This window comes from Camelus bactrianus, chromosome 2 (assembly GCF_048773025.1).
Source record: "Camelus bactrianus isolate YW-2024 breed Bactrian camel chromosome 2, ASM4877302v1, whole genome shotgun sequence".
Taxonomy (NCBI): domain Eukaryota; kingdom Metazoa; phylum Chordata; class Mammalia; order Artiodactyla; family Camelidae; genus Camelus; species Camelus bactrianus.
In genome coordinates this window covers 60998465-61021352 of record NC_133540.1, presented here as the reverse complement: position 1 = coordinate 61021352, position 22888 = coordinate 60998465, and the positions used below count along the sequence as shown (strand labels likewise).

Genomic DNA, 22888 nt, shown 5'->3' with positions numbered 1-22888 from the left:
TTCTAAATTTTCAACCATTCCAATTTTCCCAAGAATGTATGTGTGTTTTTTATTTAAATCTCATCTGTTAACGGAAGTAAATGAAATGTCTTGACCATTGTTCACAAATAGTCCTGTTTGAAAAAGCATATTGTAAGCCTCTGCGTTCTTTCTTTAAACAATATGCATTTTAATGAAGAGCCTGGAAGTCATAATTCTCCGGAGGCTGTCTCAGAACTACCAGGCTTTTCAGCTGCAGGTTTCCGGTTAATAATAGATTTCAAGTAGAAGAAATGTCACAATAAGATACTGTCTTCAAAGAATTATCTTCATTTCATTAGTGTAGTCTATTTGTATATTAGAAAAGTACACTTTTTTTTTTAATTGTAAAGGAGGACTGCTTTATGGAAGCTTTACAATAACTGATAAGGACAAGAATTGATGACAATGAATTTTCTCAGTGGATTCATTCATTTATTCAATCACTCATTCATTCAAATAATAAATATTGGGCCCTTATCAGGGACTGTGGGAGGCGCTGGCTTCAGTGGTGGACAGTGTTTGCTCTCATGGAGCTGGCTGCTTGATGGAGTAGAGATTAACCAATTACTAGGATCAACTTAGATAAATGAATGCGGCAAGGTGTGGCAGGACACAGCAAAAGAACCTCATCCAGAGAAAGCTTTTCCAAACAAGTGACATTTGAGCTGAGATCTGAAGGGTACCCAGGAGTTATCTAGTTGAAGGGAGAACCAGGCTGAAGAAAAGTTCCAGAAAGTGGAAACGGTTTGTGTGAAATCCCTGTTGCAGGAGATTTTGTTACATACCTTGAACACAATGCTTGGCACTTAATAAAGTTGATAAATACATGTTGAAAGAAAGAAGAAATAGAAGGAGGAGGGAGGAAAGAGAGGGAAGGAAACCTCAGAGAGAGAGACATAGTGGAGGTACAAGATTTGGAGATACCTAAGTCAAATAGAGCCCCCATCCATGGCTGAGGCGCCTCAACTTTTTCTGGACTCATTTTGGTTGCTTTTGTCATTTTTACAGATGGGGATTAACAAAGCCTTAACAGTTAAGCAACTTGCTTAAAGTGACCCAACCATATCAGCTCTTCCTCTAGCACAGTAGTGTGTGTGCATGCACACACACACACAAATCATTTTCTTTTCTCTCTCCACTGAGGAGGTCTTGATTGTGATTAAGATTTAAAGCAGGTGTCTACATGATGGGACGTTGCTTCATAGTCTTAACATTATTGCAAATATTACATTTACTTTTAATTAAAGTTGCTGTGAAACACAGCGTGCCCAAGAGACAGTGGAAATACGTGTAATGCATAAAATGGGCTGCATAGTGAGATCACTGAGTCTTCATTTTCCATATGGCTTTTGGGGCAGTTTGGCTTTGAATGTGTTGGCAAGATTCCTGAGCTCTTGTCACACATGGGGTTTACAGAAAATTGAAGAGCTGGCTCTGGTTGTAGTTCCTTCAGGTTAAGAGGAAAGGAGTTAGTATTATAGACTCCCCCACCGAAGAGAAGATAAAAAGACACTCCCTCAAGATATACGGTCCTATTCTTCCTCCCTTTCGCACATTGCCAATGTGAATTTCACAGAAGCGTGACTGGTCAACTTAGAGATACTCCCAGAGTAAAACAGAAGTACTCAAGAAGAAATTTTAGCCTTTGACCTAAAACAAATCCCAGTTCCTTTCTGGAATTAGGTTGAGTGCTAGGTTCCTGGAGGATAAGGCTGATTTATGCTTTTTGTTCTTCTTTTTTCTTAAGTTAAGAAATCAATTACCACTGTGAACGAAAACCATTTCAGTAAACAAAGAATGCTGAAGCCATCAAGTCATCAGCGGCTGCCACCACCCCCAGTGAAGACAAGCCTGCAGCCCAGCCTCTGCAGCCACTCACAAGGGTGCACTCTGAGGGGACTCAGAATAAGAAAGGACAGGATACTGGCCCTAGATAGCTAGATGCTCGTCAAAGGAATGAATTCAAAGAGCCCAAATGTTTCCTTCCTCCCGTTTATAGAAAAGTGCTAAATTCTTTAACTTGAGATGTCTGGTTTTCTTTAGATAACAGGTAATCTTTTAATGTTCCAACTACCTGGTCTGTATTGTAAAGCTCCTATATATCCTAGCTCCTCTCCTACCTCTTCGCAATCCCCCAGAGCAATCTGAGAGGCTGTCATCCTGGGCTGGGTCCTCAGAATGGTCCACCGAGTAAAACGTTACTCTCAACTTTTAGGCTGTGCATTTATTTCAGTCAACATCACAAAGAAGCAGTTTCATGATCTTTGCTGAAAACTGAAGCCTGGCTTCCCTCACTTTGCCTTTGCTCAAACCATTAGGCTCCGGTTTGGGATGCCTCTTCCCCACCTTATCTCCCAGAGCCATCCCACATGCTCCCACTTCTCCTTCTCCAGGACAGTTTTCCTGGGCTCCCCTGCTTCCAGGACCTACTCTCTCCGTAGTGCTAAGGCCTCTTCTGTCCCTCATCTATCTGCTCCCATGTTTCCTAGCTCTCTCCCCAGATATACAACCCCCTGCTGACTCCAGAATTACAACCCCCAAAAAGCTTTATTCTGAAAATCAATTACATAACTTGGACCAATTGTAATGTTTAAATGGGGGATGGGACAGAGGGTGGGGTAGGGAGGGGAGGACAGTTTAAAAAAAAAAAGAGGGATGTATTTCCCTTCTGATATACTCTCAATCTTTCTGGGGACTTTTGGTCCCTGGCAATAGAAATTTTGAAAGTTTTTGATGAAGTTTGAGTGCTTGCTTTAAGTGTGAGATACAGTCTATCACTTTCTGAACTAAAGAATATAGGAGAGAGAAAAAAACTTGGAACTTACTGGTGGTAGTAAAGGAAAAGGCCAACCAAAGGAAGACACAGAGTCCTCAAGAGCACAGAAGTACCCCCAGGAGTTTAAACTGGTCAGAAATCCCCTCCACCCACATCATTCCAATCTTCCTCTCAAATCCACTATGTGGAACCCCCACCCCAGAGGCATAAGACCTGGAGAACTTCCTATTTCTACTCCAGAGCTGGACACAGAAGGAAGGAGGGAGATGCCTAACATGGTGTCAGGGATATTGAGTTGGACAGAACTTTATGAAAACCCAACCGCTGTCATTTTTTCCTCAGAGCACGTGTTTTTGAGTTTGGGTCACACTTAAGCGTGCTTGAGCCGGGTGGCTGGGGTTTGAATCCCAGTTCTAACCACTTTTGAGATGCATGACCTTCAACAGTGTATTTAACTTCAATTTTCATATTATGAAATAGGGACAGTATTGCTACCTACTTCATAGGGCTATTGTGAGGACTGAGTGAGTTAATCATGTAGAGAAATGAGAACATTGTCTGGCACTATATGGGACTGTTAAGAGTATAAATAAACATTTTAGAAGCTGTATGAATACTACAGGCATGCAACTGTAGTCCGTTTAGAAAAGAGTAATAGTCATCTATTTTTGCCATTATCATTGTAAATATCCGGTGAGACAATGTATGTAAGATTCTTAGAAAAGTGCTTGGCACAGAGCAAGTACTCAACAGTAGCTGTTACTATCACCATTCCTATCATCATCATCAGCGGCGGCATGGATTATCATCACAGCTCCACCTCCTTTACCCATGGCACCCATCAAGAGTATCTCAACTGGCAGTCCCTCTTGCTATTATAGAACCAAATGACTGACTCAACAAATATTCACTGCTTTTGGTCAAAACTCAAGCTTATTTTTATTGCTCTGGTCTAGTTTTTCAACTGCTGTATCTGCAGAGGGCCTAATGAACCCACAGAATGTTAGGACTGGCAAAACTGGCAATGCTGATCATCATCAGAAAAATCTTTCAATTCAGACGGAGCAGTTCCAAAATTGCAAGCCAACTCCAAATACCACATGGCTACCTTGTACCTAAGGCAGGAGAAACTGGTGGCCACAATTTACATCGGACAGTGTTTCTGCTATAAAATCTTGCTGTAAAATGCAATGGACCTCTCCTTTGAGAAGGACCAGAAAGGTAAAATTTCTGAAATGTTTACCCAACTATTTGGAAACAGAAGAAAAAAAAAAGAATCAAATAACTGTTGTTATATTTCAAACTTTTAAAATACCCAATTAGGTTTTGTTTTGTTTTGCTTTGCTTTACAGAAGTAAACATTTGTTTGGGTGGCCATTTTAGAATCTGTTCTAGCACTGACTTTTGTCACAGCGTGCAAACATTTTCTGGCTTTGTGTTTTCTCTGAGTAAACATACAGAGAATGTGATTTTCCATATGTACCCTGTCATTTGCATTGCTTTGGGGGATTTGATTAGTTTGAGATACACAAGATCCCTGAGCCAGGATAAACCCCGCCACTAACTTTCTAAGTGATATTGAGCTATTCCCTCTAGACATGCAAATTCTTTGTATTACAGGTTTATCTCTTCAAAAGAAAGAAAACATGATGTTTCTCCTCGTGCTTTCTATATTACTAAAGCAATAGTAGCTGTAAATTCAATTTAATATATTTCAAAAATAATTATTAAATAACTTATATCTGTACTTGGCTTAGTGCTGCAGGAGCCAAGGACCAGAAGATGAGTGGTGCAAACTGATGAGACAGAGCAGAGAAACCCCTGCTCTCAAGATCATTAAAACCAAAGACATGTACTGTACACAACTACCTATAATGTAGGCCAGACCACATAAATGGTAAGCAATGCTTTAAAGTCTTCTGAAAAATAATGCCTTAACAAAATCGTCTTAAATCCAGAGTATGAACGATGCTGTTACTGCTTATTTCTACTGTCTTCTGTCTATTTTATGGCGTGCTTTGATCCATTCTTTGCATTCTTGTCTGAAAGTAATATTCTTGATATGTTTAATAAAGGGACCCCCTCCTTTGTTCCTAAATGCCTTGGCTCCTGATCAACAAAAGCCATTGAAAGACTTAATCCTCTAAGCTTGGCACCACATCAGTCTGGAAGTAGTTTACATGCAGAGTCCTTTGGAGTAAATACTCATTAGAGGTTCCGTTGGCTTATTTGGTCACCCACATTTTGCAGTGGGTGGCCCGGTTGGTATCCTCATTATTTTATTTTCCACCCCTGAAAATAGTCCAGACGTAGCAACCTGACACAATTTCCTTTGATGTTCTAAACCCATTGTAATGGAGCACCCACTCATTGGTGACGCTAGCATAGGTCTAGAGGAGCAGGGGTTCCAGGCTGGAGATGCTGTGAGAAATTTTATTGCTGATAGACCTTTTTCAAGGCAACCCCTGAAATGCACTACGAGTATTTCAAGGCTAGTTCACTAGTAATTTCTCACACCTGAGGACCTGGAGAATTGTGTCACCCTCCTTCCTCTGCCACCTCTATTTCTTCATGTCTGCCCCACCCCCACACCCCATCTTTACATAAATGAACAAACCAGATCATAAAAGCAACATTTATCAAGGTTAGTCACAAATTACAGAGCCAAACTCTTGCTTTTTCACTAACTACCTAGAGCTTGATTTGTACTTGGATCAGAAAAACAGTCTCTCTACGCTGTCATCTTCCTGGGTTTAGCAATGAAAATTCTCAAGGAAAAACAGAATCAGTGAATGTTTCTTGGCTACCTATTAAGTACAGAGCAAACGTTAAAATACAAGGAAGGTAAATGTCTTCTTGCCAAGCTTGCATTCTTGTAATAAGGCCAATATAAGGAAGTTGGTACTTTTACCTCATGATTATTATAAGCACCTGCCAAATGCTTATAATAATATCTACCAGATAGGGTATTTATTAACGTATGGGTTAAAATCATAACATATATAAAGTTCGAACAGTTGCTGGCTTTTTCTTACAGGTACCAGTATCTGAGAAGCTATCACATTCTTCCTGTGTGAATTAGCATCAATTTCCAGTAGAAAAATATTCAAAGTTTTTACTTTGAGAATTTATAAAACTCAAAGAGTCTTTTCTAATTTCCCCTTGGATGATAGGAAATGGTGAAGAGATTTGGGATTGGAAGAGAGTGTATCTAATAGATAGTGGGCATTATATTGTATATTTGCATCCATTATCTCATTTAATACTGAAAATGATCATATAAGGTACATACATAAAATTCTGTCTGTTCTGCAGAAAACTAAAACATTGGCCAACAAAAATTAATACAGAGCCACAGGATTTGAAGGCAAGTTCGTCTGGCTCAAAAACTCACATTTTCCCCCATTTCTTGAGTTCTGATTAGATTACTTAATACCGTTTTTCAAAGACAGGAAGAGGGTAGGAAGCATCCTGTCATATTGTGCAAAGTCATCGAGTATCTTGGATTTTAACTGCTGCTAAGATTTAATAACTGTGGAAAAAACGACCAGCAAGGTAGCCTCCTGTGTGCCATAAATAGGACACTCCATGGTAAATTACATGCTCGTGACTTATCCTAGGAGGAGCTCCACATCACTGTTAGACGGTGTTGCTGACCACAACCACGAGGGCTTGCACATGCTCAGGATCTGCTCTGCTAAGTGTGTAACACACTCAGCGGATGCTGTGTTATTCTCAGACTTACTACTGACTTACTCAAATTCGCTGCACTCATGCACAGATGCAGTTTCTGTCTTTTCTCATCACAGTAGCCAGGTGTTGGTTTATTTGTTAAACCTGGACATTTAACCACATAAGACTTATATAAATGGTCAAGGAGATTCATAAGGGGACAATCATAAAACTAGTCACTTTACTACCATAAGTCTTAAATTATTCATAATTATTCATCCACAAACCTACACATAAAATTCCATTTTGGCATATGCATTACAGTTTCTGCTACACCAGTCTGTATCACAGAATCTTTATTTTTCCATGTAGGATGCTGTAAGAGCTCTGGAATAAAGTTTTAATTTTAACAAGACAATTGCTGGGTAGCTGTACATGTTTATTTTGTTTCACTATCATTGTGATTTGAAACTCATGTATATATCTATCCATATGTTATCAAAAAATTAGCTTAAATGTTTAGGCTCAAACCTTTTAAACTTAAACTTCTTGATGATTCTGCATTTTATATGCTGACTACTATATCATGTATCATGTCTGCTTAAATATAAAATGAAGCCAGTGGAATTTATGTAATTGGACTTTTATTCAGCATTACACACAAAATTCTATGAATTTTGGGTTTGTTTTATATATATTTTTTGATACAAGTAACATGACTTTTCTATTCTGAATGACTTACTGTGATCAAATAGGATAATTACATGCTAAATTATTTGCAAATAAGTTCATAAAACATTTATTTATCAACAAGTGTCTTACTCAGATTCTATGTGTACAAATAAATGCACCGTGGTATTGCTGCTATGCTCAGTAATGCTCTGAGAGCAACCAGGTGCTACATGCCGGGCACGTGGAAGATGTAAGACACGTGGGGGTAATCTAAGCCACTATGAAGTTCGTTATCTCATAACACTAAATTAGGGCTCCGCCAATTTTAAAAATTCACATACGTGGTTTCATTTTATCCTTATCACAAGATGCAGTAAACATTATTATTAAAGTGACATGAGCAAGGGTTCAATGCAGGTCAGGACTCTTAACTCGCGAACATGCTGCCCAATTGAGAAGACAATGGGGTAGAAAGGATCTGCTGGTAATTTTGCTGATGCAGCATATAACAGCTTAGGAATTATTTCAGGTGTTGACTGACTGCTCTTAGTAGAGGCCCAGCCAATACTGGAAAAATGGATGCAATCAGAGTAAAGCAAAATGGTGCCCTGTGGATTCATAACGGAACGGTCTGAATTTTTTTTTTTTAAGTGAACTGAATTAGCAAATTACTGTAATTTCATGTTGCCACATTATGCAAATATTTCTAGCCTTTAATTGGGAAAATAGAAATTTCTCTTAGAAAACCATTTTACCCGTTCCTCACTTGGAAAACTTAAAAAGCTATCACAGGAATGAAAACATTCTTCCATCTGATCCAAAGCCTGAACCTTTGAGTTCTTTTAGAAGCTGTTGCGAGCATAGGGTCTAGGTATAAATAAGCATCTTTCCACGAGCATCCAAAATGCATTCCCATGCGTTTGTTCCCCTGCTATTTGGATCTCCTACTTTTTAAACTGTGATGTCAGACTGGTCTTTCTATCATTATTGACCCAGAGGAGTCATGTTCTCTCTCCATGCTGAGCCTTTCTTAGGGCCTTCACTTCATTGTCCTTTGCCTCCTCCATGGTCTTTGATTATTTGAAACCCTGTCTCCTCTTTAAGGTTGGTTGCAAAGCCCATCTTTATGATGTTGCTCAGTGATGCATTTCCATGATTATTCCTAAGGCAAGGGACTTTTCTCCTCACTGGCCTATTTTTGGTTTTTCACCTTTTTTATTATTTATTCTCTTTATATGACATATCTTTAAATGTTTGTGTGTTTATGTATATTCGTATCTTTTCAGCTAAATTATAAAATCTTGGAAATCAAAATTTATGCAATTCTTTTCTTTAGGAATAGAGCAGCAACTAGGACTGTTGTTATACTCAGTAAATATGGGGCCAGTCAACACAATGTCATCACTGAATTCAGCACTAACATAACTCCAGTGACACATTCTGTAATTCTATTATAATTAACACAACTAATATTCGAAGATTTGGAGTATTTCAATGTATGATGCTGATCAAACTTCATGAAATGGCATTTATCCTCATCTGTGATTATTTCATTTAATTACTTATTTTCTTCCTCCTTCACTAAAAAAAAAAAACCTCTGTGAAAGCAAAGACCTGTTTACTCAGTGCAACATATTACTCCCAGGTATTTATTAACTATTTGTAGAAGGACAAGGGAGGGAGGGAGGGAGGGAAGAAGGAATGGATGGGACCTGTTTGCATAAGTGACTGCTCTCATCACTTTTCCTAACTAGAAAATCACTTGTGCTTCCTGAGTTCCTGGTGCTCCTAATACGAAGAGAGCAGAAATAAACCCCCATGAACTGAGGCTGCTGACACTGAGTATGTCAGTACATAGTACAACAAAGAGGACTGAAATGTTTTACCTGTCTCCACCTCTTCCGCTTATTAATTAACATGACAATTATGAAAGTACAAAGATGCCGATTTAGCTGTTTTGTAAATACATAAGAAAATATAAATTTGTGCCTTCCACAGATGTGTTAATCATCAAACCTCATAGTGCAAAGGTGCTGAAACCTCTGTTTACAGGAAGAAAACCAGCCATGGTAAAGACGCTGGACATTATGTAAAAGAGCAGCAGAAGAGAAAGGAGAAGGGAAGGAGTGAGGGAAGGAGGAAGAAAGAGGTATTATTTTAGGGTAATTAAAAAAAATTGATGGAGCAAGGATAGTCTTTCCAACAAGTGGTGCAAAAGCAACTGGATATCCATAGGGAAAATAATAATAATCTGGACCTAAACCTTTTTTTTTTTTTTGAGCTTCTAGAGTATATATATATATATATATATATATATTTTTCCCCTTAACAGAGGCACTGGGGTTTGAACCCAGGACCTTGTGCATGCCAAGCATGTGCTCTGCCACTGAGCTACACCCCCTAGCCCCCGGACCTAAATTTTACACCTTATACAAAAATTCACTCAAAATGAATCATACATTTAAATGTAAAACTATAAAATTTGGAGGGAAAAAAAGTAGTAGAAGACTTGGGGATTTAGGACTAGGCAAAGAGTTCTTAGACCTGACACCAAAACATAATCCATACACACACAAAAAAACGATAAATTGGACCTCATCAAAATTTAAAACGTTTGCTCCATGAAAGACACTGTTAAAAGACAGGTGACAGAGTAGGAGAAAATACTTGCAAACTACATCTCTGACAAAGGTCTAGTATGTAGAACATATAAAGAACTCTAAAAAGTCAACAGTCAAAAAGCAAACAATCCAGTTATAAAGTAGGCAGAAGACATGAAGAGACATTTCACTGAAGATATACAGATTAGCAAAATGCATCTGAAAAGATGTTCAACATTATTGATTATTAGGGAAATGCAAATTAGAACCACAATGCAGTATCAGTACACCTATCAGTATGGTTAAAAATTTTTGAAAAATTAGTGACAACATCAAATTTTGGTAAGGGTGCAGACAACCTGGATTGAACATTGGTGATGCAAATTAAAATGCATAGTACTCTGGAAAACAATTTGTCATTTTCTTGAAAAACAAAAATGTTACTGTCATACAACCCAGCCATTGCATTCCTGGACTTTTATCCCAGAGAAATTTAAGGCTTCTATTCATACAAAAACCTATGCACAAAGGCTTATACATACATATATATACATATATATATATATATATATATATATATATATATATATATATATAAAATTGTGCTAAAATATACATAAACATTAATTTTACCATTTTTAATGTACAACTCAGTGGCATTAAATACATTCACAATATTGTGCAACCATCACGACCATCCATCTCCAAAACTTCATCATCCCAGACAGAAATTTCAGACTCAGTAAATAATAACTTCCCATTTCCATCTCTCCTTCAGCCCCTGGTAACCTCTATTCTACTTTCTGTCTCTGTGAATTTGCTTAGTCTAGGTAATTCAGGTAAGTGGAATCACACACCTTTTGTGTCTGGCTTATTTCACTTAGCATAATGTTTTCAAGGTTCACCCATGTTGTAGTATGTATAGTATTTCATTTCTTTTTAAGGCTGAATAATATTCTATGCCAATGTATATACCATGTTTTGTTTATCCATTTATCAGTGAAAGTACATTTGGGTTGTTTCTACCTTTTAGTTATTGCGAATAATGCTGCTATGCACATTGACATGCAAGCATCTAGAGCAGATTTATTAACAGACAAAAACTGGAAACAAACCAGATGTCTGTTAATAGGTGAACAGTAAAACAAACTGGCATATCCATACCATGGAATACTACTTAGCAATTAAAAAAAAAAAAAAAAAAAGAATGAACTGAACTACTGATACATTCAACAACCTGAATGAAGTTCCAGAGAATTATGCTGGGTGAGAAAAGCCAGTCTCAAAGATTATATCCTGTGTGATTCCATTTATGATATATTCTTGAAATGACAGAATGAGGGCTAGAGAGAAGTGGATGTGATGTAAAAGGCAACGTATTAGATCCCTGTGGAACGGAAGTGTTCTACACCTTGACCTGTACCAATGTCAAAGTCCTGGTTGTGATCCTGCACTATAGTTTTGCAAGACACTACCACTGGGGGAAGCTGGACAAAGGGTACAGCAAATCCCTCTGTTATTTATTCCAGCTGCTTGTGAATCTATAATTATCATGAAACAAAACATCTAACTAAAGAAAGGAAGGGAGAAAGCGGGAGAGGGAGGGAGGCAGGGAGGGAGAGAAGGAGGAAGGAAAGGAATCGCACTCATACACAATATGGCATCAACCTGAGTCTTTGATCACAGCTCAGTTTAGATCCCAGCAACAGTGGATCAGGGAATGGCCAAGATGATGGATTAAAATGACCCTGAGCTCACCTCCTCTCACAAGCGCACCAAAATCACAACTTCTGCAGAATACCCATCAGTGAAAAAAACTGGAACCTACCATTTCTAAAGAAAGAACCACATTTCTAAAAAATGAACCACAGAAGACAGACAGGAGCAGCAGGCTCATGATGCAATTAGATCTCATACCCTCCAGGTGGGCGACCCACAGACTGAAGAATAATTACACTGCAGAGGCCTGCCTGCAGGACTGAAAGTTCTGAGCACCATGTCAGGCTCCCCAGCCTGGGGGTCGGGCACAGGGACGACAAGCCCCCAGAGCATTTGGGTTTGAAGGCCAACAGGGTTTAATTGCCAGACCCCCACAGGACTGGGGGAAACAGGACTTCACTCTTAAAAGGCACACACAAAATCTCATGCTCACCGGGACCCAGCGCAAAAGCAGTAATTTGGTAGAAGCTGCAACCAGACCTACCTGCTGGTCTTGGAGAGTCTCCTGGACAGGCGGAGGGACGGCTGCGGCTCACCCTGGGAACATGGACACTAGTAGCAGGTACACGGGGGAACATCCAAACGAATGAAAGATCCTGGCGACTGCAACCTTGTCTTATCAGCTCTGGAACCTGGCCCCACCCCACAGCCGCTCCAGTACTGGGAAGCCATAGGCCAACCAACTAACTGGGCGGGCACAACAGCCCTACCCAGCAGCAGAGAGGCTGCCTGAAGACTAAAGAGCCCACAGCTGCTTCTAGGCACGCCCCTAGACATGGCCTAGTCCACCTGCGGGCCAAGACCCGGCCCACCCACCAGGGCCGGCACCAGCCCCTCCCACCAGGAAACCTGCATGAGCCTCTAGATCAGCCTCACCTGCCAGGGTGCAGGCACCAGAAGCAAAAAAAGTAGGACCCTACAACAACGCACACCAGGCCCTACTCTGGGACCAGCTGGACTCTGGCCGTGCCCACTAGCAGGCCAAGACAACCTTCGGGATACCCTTGAACCCATATTCAACTGTGTCCAGAACCGCCCCTTGCCCCCACCAATAATTGAAACAAGCTCTGGGATTCCTGGGCCCTGCAGCCAGACTCCAGGAACCAGCTCTGCCTGCCGGTCATCGGCACCAATCCCAGCATCAGGCTTCACCAGCCAGTGAGTGGGCAACAGCCCCAGAGTCTTCAGGACCCTGACTCTGCCCACTGGGGCCCCTAGGACCCCACGACCAGCTGCCTCATGACCAGACCTGGATAAACAGCAGCCAGCGGCATCTGCACAAGGCAGGGCCTGGCGACCAACCAGGCTAGGGGCCAGCCAAGCTGCCAGATCACCCTCATAGTCACCCCAGCACCACAGAAAGACCCACACACCCCCTCTCAGGGGGAACCCCTGGAGCATATAGCTTGGGCGACAAGAGGGGGGTACTCTGCTGGGGTGTACAGGATGCCTCCTAAAGAGGGCCACTTCCCCAAAGTCGAGAAATGTAACTAACCCTACCACATACATCAAAATACAAATAGCAAGTTAGACCAAATGAGGCGGCAGAGGGATATGTTAGAGACAAAAGAACAAGATACAGCCCCAGAAGAACAACTAAGTGAGGTGGATGGAGATAGGCAGTCTACCTGAGAAAGAGTTCAGAGTAATGATCGTAAAGATGATCAAAGGACTCAAGAGGAGAACAGATGCACAGAGCTTGAAGTTAGAAGCTTTTAACAAAGAGACAGAAAATATAAAGAACTGCCAACCAGAGATGAAGAATACAGTAACTGAAATGAAAAATAAACTAGAAGGAATCAGGAGATCCCTGCTGGCCATGCTTCCTCCACATCGCCCCCTAATGGTAGCTCAGAGGCACTGTGTCAATATTAAGACATTCCCAGAATGTTATGGGTGGTGACTCAGATCCATTTCAATATCCACAGGGTAGTGCACACAGTACAGTTATAAAATGGCAGAATTTAAAATTTCCTTCAACCCATATTTATTTACAAAATTCCCTGAAAAGATCTGACACGCACTGTATCTTGACTCTGCATAGCCGCCGTCAGTGCAGGAGTTTCTCTTTCTGGAGATGTGTTGTGGAAGCAGAAGGCACACTCTGGTTCCTCTTCATATTGTCTAAACATTCTGCTTTCTACTAAAGATTCCCAATGAGGGAAATAACTCTGAGTCTTACGTTAATTGTTGGAGGCCTTGCTTTGAGAGTGCTAATCATTTAGTTTTAATGGGAGACATTACTGTAAAATGAAAGAAGTTAAAAATAAAATAGAGTTGCTTCCTTTTAAATTCCTGGTGTTGTCATTCAGTCCATAAGCAATTTCAGGCCAAGTGTAAATAGACTCTCTTAATATTCTTTTAAAAGTTGCAAATTTCAGTGTAGACTGCAGTTTTAGTGTGGGATAGCAGTTTACCACAGAATATTATTCGTCCGTAAGCTAGTAGTTCAGGGAAGCATTCTAGATTTTCTGTTTGCACATAACTGGAAAGATTTATTCACACACACACCACACACACCATCATTGAACCCATGTCAGAAGAGTTTACAGTTTCTCTAATTTGAAGCAGCTGGTGCATTCTAAATATGGTGAGCTCAGGCTTCTAGAATCATCAGTACCATCATTAAGAATCAGAATCCTTGATTTAAGTTTTCTTTATTATTCTCTTTGTAGGGGGATTTATCTCATATAGCTGTTAGCTCATCCCCTATTGTTCCCAGACTGTCATGCATAAATGTCAACAAGAGTTTATTTCATGCATACTCTAAAATTAAATCCTTTATCCCACAATTAGCCATAATCATGACAACATACGACTATGATTTACCATAACTAAAATAGACGGCATGGGATTTATTGTTGGCTTATGTTTGAAATAGCAAAGGCAGATTTTTAAATTAAATAATTGCATGCTAACTATTTGGGACACAATTACAACTTTTGTTTTCCGAAGTATCTCCATCTAGTTAGATAGCAAATTGTTAAAATGTCCCTTTTAGTAAAATCTAAGAGACTGCTGTGTGTGTTTAAAATGCACTCTTTGAGAACATAATCACTCTTAGTAGAGAAGAATAAACTGAATTATGAACTCTTTCCTAATGATAGTTTTTTAAAATTATCTTCATTGACAATCTATATGTATTGTTAACTGTGTGTACTGATGTCAGTGATCTCATTTAAATGGCATGATGACTTTATATAAGTCATGAGAATGTAAAATACTTCATTTCTTTTGTTTGCCCAATACCCATATCCCCTTCCTTGGTTAATGCCACCCTGACGTTTTATTTAAGAACTCAGCCTCCCTCACTTACTGCAGCTTGTCAGTCAGGACCCCTTACTTTCTCCTGCCCTCCCTGCATCAAGGAAAGGAAAGCAGGACCCCATCTAGTCCACTCAGACTCTTCCTGGGAATTTGCATCTTGAGTAGAAAGGCCAAAGGATGAAATTTGATTAGAGGTCTTTCATTTAGGCTGCGGTGCCCTAATAACATCCCAAAGGTCTTGTTTGCTAGACCCTGGAGCTCCGTAGGTTCATACTCCTCTGAGGCCCAGTTCTTCCTTTCACTTGATCCTCTCAGCTCTCTCATATCCTCACAACAAATTTCTTTTTGTAAAAAAATTTCATATAGGTCGCTTAAGAATTGATTTCTTCTGCTTACACCTGAAGAAGCCTAACCGCTCTGTGGTTCCCTCCCCTTGCAGAGGAGGGAACTGAGGTGAAGGAACTAGTCCACAGTCACGGCATCTAGACAACACAGCTGAGCTCAGGGCTGCCTGACTCCAAGCTCTGCTTTTCATCCCCAAGTAACATTGCCTCTGTTTTCAGTTTCAGAAGAGTTGAGATGAGAGGATATCTAGGTGGTCACCCAGTCATATTAGATCAGACCAAAAATATAAAATGGATCAAGGAGGAAGCATCCCTTTCTTCACTACAGGTAGTCAGATAGTCACTGTTTATTATGCACCGAAAGGATTCCTTGCACTAAACAAGGAGTGCAAAACCATGACCAATTTTGCAGTGATCTTGGAGGTTCCTGTAATTCCCTTTTTAGTGGTTAATGTCCCGCAGCTGTGCACAATTCCAGAATTACCATGGGCTCAAGTACAGTCCCTACCTGCATTTAAAAACACATTTTTATTTCACACCCATTTAGCAAGGGAGGATACGTGAAGTCCAAAGCAACAAGTGCTAACATGTGTGTAAACAGCACTTTAAAACTCCCATAAAGAGTTACGTTGTAAGTCAGAGTCAAATGCAGGAGGATCAAATTATGCATAGATTGAAAGTAAGAATGGGAGGCAGCACTACAGTGTCTCCAACCCCAAGGACCTGAGTTCCTTTTGTGATTTGGGTACAGCTGACATCTGAGCCCCTGTTTACATCCTTCCCCAGTTGTTACACAGAAGCACAACTGTCTCGTGGTCCCCATGCAGTGACTAAGGGTAGGGTGAGACCGCGGCTGGGCGTGAGGCTGGGCTCAGCAGAATGCAGCCTGCCTGCCCAGACTAGCCTGATTTATTCCACCAAACCTCTGTCTCTCCCTTCTTGCAAGTGACCCAACAAGCCTCCCAAGAAGCAACTTTTCATGGAAGTTTTGTGAGCTCTGGTCTTTTCTAGGTCTGCTTGAAAGCAGTGACCCTGGGGGCCGTGGAAGGGGAATGTGGTCTGAGAGATTGGGTGGGCGGGAAAAGCAAGCAGTGCTCCAGACCACCTACATTGCAACGAAAGTTTTAAAATCGATATCTAGTAAAATCAACAAACTTCTCCCCTAAATTTTGTTTAAAATGCCTTAGAGTAAGGAATATTTATTGTTTGGTGTGCTAGAATGAGCCTGAGCTATAAAGTCAAGCAAGTCTGGGCTTAATTTTGTCCTCTCTGCTTACCAGCTGTGTGACCTTGAGCAAGCAACCTCTCTGTGCCTCAGTTTCCTGGTCTGTAAAATGAAGGCCTCTCAAAACAGCCTGCCTCTCAGGATTATTGGGAGACAACTCTAGGTCTGTGGTTACTCACAGGGCCATGGAAGAAGTCGAATGTGGTCTGAGAGACTGGATAGATTGGACAAGCTATCAAAAAATTGTCTGGCTTACGATAACTACTTAATATTAATCCTTCCTTCCACACAGGCCCAAATTTGCCACAGAACTTCCATTTTTGATCATTGTCCCACTAGAGCATACTGTAAAAATTGTTTGGGAAACATCATTAGAATCTAAGTGTCACCCTGCTAATACTGCCCTCTTTCTTTTCTCTTTAAAAACAGAGTAGTAATTTAGCTCACAGATTTTTTTTTTTTTTGGTTGTGGTGGAATCAGTTAGGGTCCCACCAGTGAGGAACTGATGGCATATTTAAGCGGTGAATTTAAAGAGTATAAAGGGTCTATTTACAGCAGTGCGGGCAAGATTTACAACAGGAATGTCCATTAGTGGGAGCCGCATAGTAATTTAGAATTTTCTAATAACCACATTAAAAAAGTGAAAAGAAACAGGTAAAATTAATCTTAATAATATGCTTAGTTTAACCCAACCTATCCAAAATATTAATATGTAATAAATATAAAAAAGTTATTAGTAAGATATTTTTCCTTTTTTTCATATTAAGTCATTGAAATCTGGTGTATATTTTACATTTACAGCCCATCTCAGTTTAAATAATAAATTCTCAAGTGAAATGTGGTCCTACCAAAATAATAAAGTGGTGTTAAATGGAAAAATGTGTTATACTATTTCTGGCTTTTAAATTTAAATTTAATTAATTCTAACTAAATAAAATTAAAAATTCAAATCATCAGTTTCACTATTATGATAACCACATCATCGAGTGTCAGTAGCTGCATGTGGCTAGTGGCTACCATGTTGGATGGTGCAGGTTTACAGACACAAAAGAGATGGTGCAGTAGTCTGAGGTGAGTAGGGCAGGAAAACATGATCTCTTTTAAGCCTGAAGAGGAGGCAGTGATTGCAGAAACCTGAATAGTGCTGCTCTGTGGAAATAGCCCCCTCTATATATATCTTTGGTTGAGGTACACACCTAACCTAGATGGCCACATACATAGGGAACAAAAGGTGTAACTACCTGGAACCACACTCCTCTAGAAGCATGCTGTTACCCTGACTTTCCAGAAATGGAAGCCCTGATTTGTAACATTTGTTCATTTCCATGGTATAAATTTTGCAGTCATGGCTGATTGAAAACTAACAACATGATGTCACCGAAGGCAGAGTCAGGGGGCTGGGATCTCTTCTGATGACCAAACTCAACTGGGAACCAGAAGCAAGGGTGCCCCTGATACATTCTTGGGACACTTAAAGGTTGGGAAAGGATCAGAAAGGGTAACTGGGAAACATACTCAGTGCTCAAAATAAAGACCTGCCTATCTTTTCCTCTTTTCCTTCTGCACATATAGAAGAAAATGAGGACAGTAAGGAAGCTGAGATCTATAGCACCATCTTTGAAGGTAAGATGTTAAATAAAATAGGCATCAGATTATTTCTTTTTCAGATTAAAAAGTTTCGTTTTCTGTGAGTATAGAATTTATGCAGAGGAAGAATGCCCTTCCAGTACCAATCTATGGTGGACACCACTTGGGGAAAACTGTTAAGACATAACCTCACAAATTCTGAGCACATTTCTTTTTTTTTTGCAATGGGTTAGGAAAAATTTTTGTGAAAGTAATTTTACAGACAATTATTAAAAGGTTACTTTTTTGGTATGAAACAGTGTGTTTATTTATACTAATAATATAATTTTCAGTGTATTGACAAAAATGATGTGCTGCATAGATAAACTATGGCTCCCCATTTTAGGAATCACCCAGGCTTGTACACCTGTATTCTACTGCTGTCTTCACCCTTTTACCCCAGTAATCCTTCCAATCCTTTCTTCTGGTTCCATTCCATTGCAGCAGGAATCCAAGTCTTCACACACTGCACTCCAGGGCTCTGCCCAAACCACCCAGCCTATCATCCCCACCTGATTCTTCCTAAGACGCCACTTTTTATGTCATCCCACTGCTCAAGAACCTTCAGGGCTCTTTTGCCTACAGAAACAAGTCCAAATTCTTGGCCTGGCCTTCAAAGAACTCCATAACTTGAATTTAATCTGCATTTCTAAAGTTTCATCTGAGGACGTGCATGTCGCCAGATCAAGCTCTTACAACCTTCAGAACACAGGCCTAATTTGCCACAGAATTTTCTTGCATACTGACTCCTTATTTTCTCCAGTGCTCCAACACACACACACACAGACACACACACACAGATGCATGTACACACAGGTACACATCAGAATACTACTTTTCTTCATCTGTAAATTTCCAAATCCCACCCAGCAGTGAGGCTCCTTGTTGGTTTCAAGCTTTTTGAAACCTTCATAATCGTTCAGCCTCCATCCTCAGCTCCAAACCCGGAACTCCAGTACAGTTCATTCCCTCACTCATTCTGCCACTCGGATCCTCTAACTTGAGTTGTTTCCATGACCCATCTTGCATCGCTCTCTTTTAGTCTCCATCCTAACATTAAACTCTAAACATGATCCCATGAAGCCAGAAAGGCGACCAGATTTTGAATCCAAATCACGGGCTAAACTTTCCTCAGAGTCCTGAGATGAGCAGCAGGCTGTGAAATGCCAACAGCTTTCACAAACAACTGTAACAAGATTAGCTCTGCTTGCACAAATCTATCCTATTATCGTCAGTGACAAAGAGGGGGCTGGTGTGCCCTAAGCCCTGGAATCACTGGGTTACTTGATGAAAGATTTGATTAAGAAATAGCAGAAATGCTAAAGGTTTGGGTTAAGTGCCAACCTGTAGTTAAGTGTCACACTTTCCCCCTACGTCTTTCTGCATTGGCAAACAACTTTCTGATTGGCACGGGGAATGCAGCTTGGTTCACCTGAGCCCAGTGTCTCTGGTGTGGTCTCTAGAATTGCTGCAGTAACATCCCTCCCCACCTGCTGCCCCTTCTCCACCTCTCAGCCATTAAAGATTTGCCCCGAGGGTTTGCTTTTGAATTCAGGCTATTACTGAAGATCTGGAACAGCGATCCTCAACCTGTGCTCCAAGATATGCTAATGGATGTCAGTGCAGATGGAAGTGTATATTAAAGTAAATTTGGGATATGCTGGCTAGAACAAAGGTAAATTTCTTTACTGCAGGAATTCTCAGAGCCTTTACTAGGCTAATGTGAATTGTGAATTAGTAGTAGGTAGCACTGACACATATTTGAATAGAAAAATCTCCTCCCCACCTCCGCCTAAACTCTGGCCTCAGAACATGAGACCGTATCTCATAGGGTTGCTGCGAACATGGAGCTGAGTTATTGCGTGGAAAGCACTTAGAACAGTGCCTGGCAGAAGATGAAAGCTCTTTGCATGTATTGCTCTCCTTGTCGTAACATAAATGCGTAAATGAGACCTCACCAGGTGTTCCTGTGTCCTCGGAGAAAGAGCGAGTTGTGTGTGAATTGGGGGGGGGGGGGTCTTCACTGAAAGAAGGATCTTCACTATGAAGATCCCCGGATACTGCCCAGAACCAGTATGGCGCTCTCTTTGAGTCAGAAAACAGTTTAAATGCAGAAAAGTTTATTCTTTTCCATTTTTCCTAAAGCCTGGCTAACCAGGGTTCAATCAAATAACGTGGAGGAATGGTTCAGAGCATAGCCTTCAGAGTCTGGCTTAAATCTTGACTTTTTCACTGGTGCCCATATGCCCATGGGCAAATTGGTTAAAGGAACTATGCCCAAAATTTGTAAAATTTTTAAAATAATATTGATCTCTCTGGGTTGTTGTCAGTAACTCAAGAGAGCAGTTTATGAAGTACTGGTAAAATGATCAATGAATTGGAAGTTCCTAGTAGCTCAGTAATAGACTCACTTCTCTAGTTTATTTGAACTGTGGAAGACTAGCTAGCTTTGCCCATGCAGTCATTGCCACAGTATCTGTAAGGATCAATTTGCCTCACACTAATATTTAGTAAATATATTGGCCCTCGTGTTGCTGTCTGATTGGATTGTTGAATTAGGCCCATGAGGGTAACTCCACGCTGTTAGGACTTGAGGGGGGGATGCCATGCAAGCTGTCAGTGACCACTGCTCTGAGCAGACAAAACAGGCTAATTAGATTTCCCAAGATCCAAAAGCAATCTCTGAAGCAACTCTGGTACTCCTTAATTTTTTAAAACCGATAAACAATTTCTAATATTATAAAGACATTTAGTTCCTAGGTAAAATAAAAAGTAATCACAAGTTCATTGCTTTGAATAGGAAAGTTGTGAATAATATGGAAGTTATTCAGCATCCAGTGGTGGGAAGCTATGGAAAGAATCATTTTAATTTTGGATATTTCACGCAACCCTGCTAACGTTATCTATCCTGTCTGGGCAGGGAGAAAACTGGCAAGCATTGTGAGATGGGGAACTTCTGTGAGTTAATGGACATGTTGCAGCTGACCAACAAAGAAACTTCTTCAGCCAAAATCAAAACAAAGATATTAACTTGGAAGGGGGAAAAAAGCCTGCAGCATCACGGTATCATGCATTGAAACCTTATCTAGTGGTTGAAGTAACTGGGTTTGAAGAACTCAAAGAGCATGTTGTGGTTTATGGAAGTAGCCGGCAGACACTGTATTTAGCAGCCTCTCCACTACTAAGTTCACATACCATCCTCTCCTCTCACCAACTGGTGCCATTTAGCCTTCTTTATCTCTGGATTGCTATCATCTGAAGAGCTCTTAAGGACAAAAGCCAAGCTTTCTGAGCTTCCAGTGAAATGCTCATGCATTGCAAGCTGTTTCCAAAGACCAGTGTGGCCCCCACACATCTGATGATTTGCTTACATTCACTTAAGATAACTTTTCAGAGTTCACTTACACGATTTCGGTCCAGGATTTAAACACATCCATCCCTCTTTCTTCCAGAAAGAAGTCTTCCAAAACAATCACACACACTTACTCACAAATAATCCTCATTACAAGTTCCCAGGTAAAGTTTATAACACCTATAATGGAAAAGAAGCTGAAAAAGAATCTTTTTCTATAACTGAATCATTTTGCTGTACACCCGAAACATTGCAAATCAACATTACTTCAATTTAAAAAAATTGAAGTTTATAATAATTCTGAATTAAATAATTCAAAGAGTAGGTTACCCTGAGTTAAACCAGCTATTGCAGAAACAAAATAATTTGAGGGTTAGAGACCAATTCTCTTTTTCTCTTTTATAATTCAGCGCCATGACTTACTTTGTGTGAAGAACAGGAGAGTCCCCAGGGAAGAATAAGGAGCCTTGCTGAGGAACTTACCAAGTTAACCCTTTCATGGCCACCACTGGCCCCATCCATCCAGCCCCAGCTGCTCCCCTTTCAAGTCCTGCTACTCCTCTGAGGACTGTCTTGCACACCTGACACCAGAGCAAGCACCGCAAGGCTCTTGTCTGACCAGCACATGGGCGCTTAACTGCTCACACAGCTGCAGGGAGACCGTAGGACTTACTCCATCATTCATTTTTCTAGTAAAATATGCTGTTATTCTACCACAGAAAGTTTCTCAAGACTGGTATATTATTTTATTAAAAATGTTGGCCTCATTTGTTATAGATAATATTTTTAATGCCATGAACAGTACTAGTTATATATAAACTGGACTATACCTAAAATACATTCTAAATATATACCTAAAATATTAATTTCCTATAACCCAATTTGTTTCCTTTTTTGTTTCCAGAATGTAATAATATTAAATATTATATTAAGACATTATAGTCCTAATGTCATTTTCTAAGACAATATTTTTGAGAATTAATGAGACAGAAATTAAAATGTATAGTATTTTTGTTAATCTCTTTATTTTTATTTAGCTTATAGACAGTATTGTAAATATGTTGATTAGAGTTCTAAAATTCTTTTTCCCACTTAAACTATTTTATATAAGAATTTATGTTAAAATTAAACTTTATCTCAGAAATTTCACCCATGGCCCACTTACTGACTTTTTTTTCATTTTAGATTAGATAAAAGCCTCAATGGATATTCTATTATTTCTCATGAAAAAGATACACAGAATGAATTCATTTTGCTCTTGCTTATTCACTTTTTGCTGAAGAAATCTTTAAAAAATAAATTCACCAATATGAATTCTCATAACCTATATATAATGTAGGAGGGAAAACAAATCATTCTCATGTGCAGAATGAGGTCACTGAGGAACAGGATTTTATGTATTTAAGTACTGTTTCACCATGAGAAATCCAAAAGAAATTTTAATTTCCTATTTTCACTTATTCAGCCATGTGAATATTTGTCCCAAACTCTTAATTTGTGATATTGAGAGATCCTTAAAGTGGAGGAAAAGTTCTGAAGAATTAAAAACCAAATAAGTCTACTTTGGAAATCTTTCATTTGTGATGAAAATCAAATAGACAAAGTATATTTGT

At 39.8% G+C, this 22888-nt stretch overlaps 1 protein-coding gene and 1 long non-coding RNA gene across 2 annotated transcripts in view; one reads left to right on the top strand and one right to left on the bottom strand.

The window, feature by feature from the left end:
* DKK2 (dickkopf WNT signaling pathway inhibitor 2) overlaps positions 1-22888 on the bottom strand; it is a 101616-nt gene that overhangs the window by 41881 nt on the left and 36847 nt on the right. The window lies entirely within an intron of this gene.
* On the top strand, positions 289-22211 carry LOC141579375 (uncharacterized). Its single transcript, XR_012510589.1, has 3 exons — positions 289-4694; positions 17870-17920; positions 20844-22211. It is a non-coding gene; the product is annotated as an uncharacterized LOC141579375 (long non-coding RNA).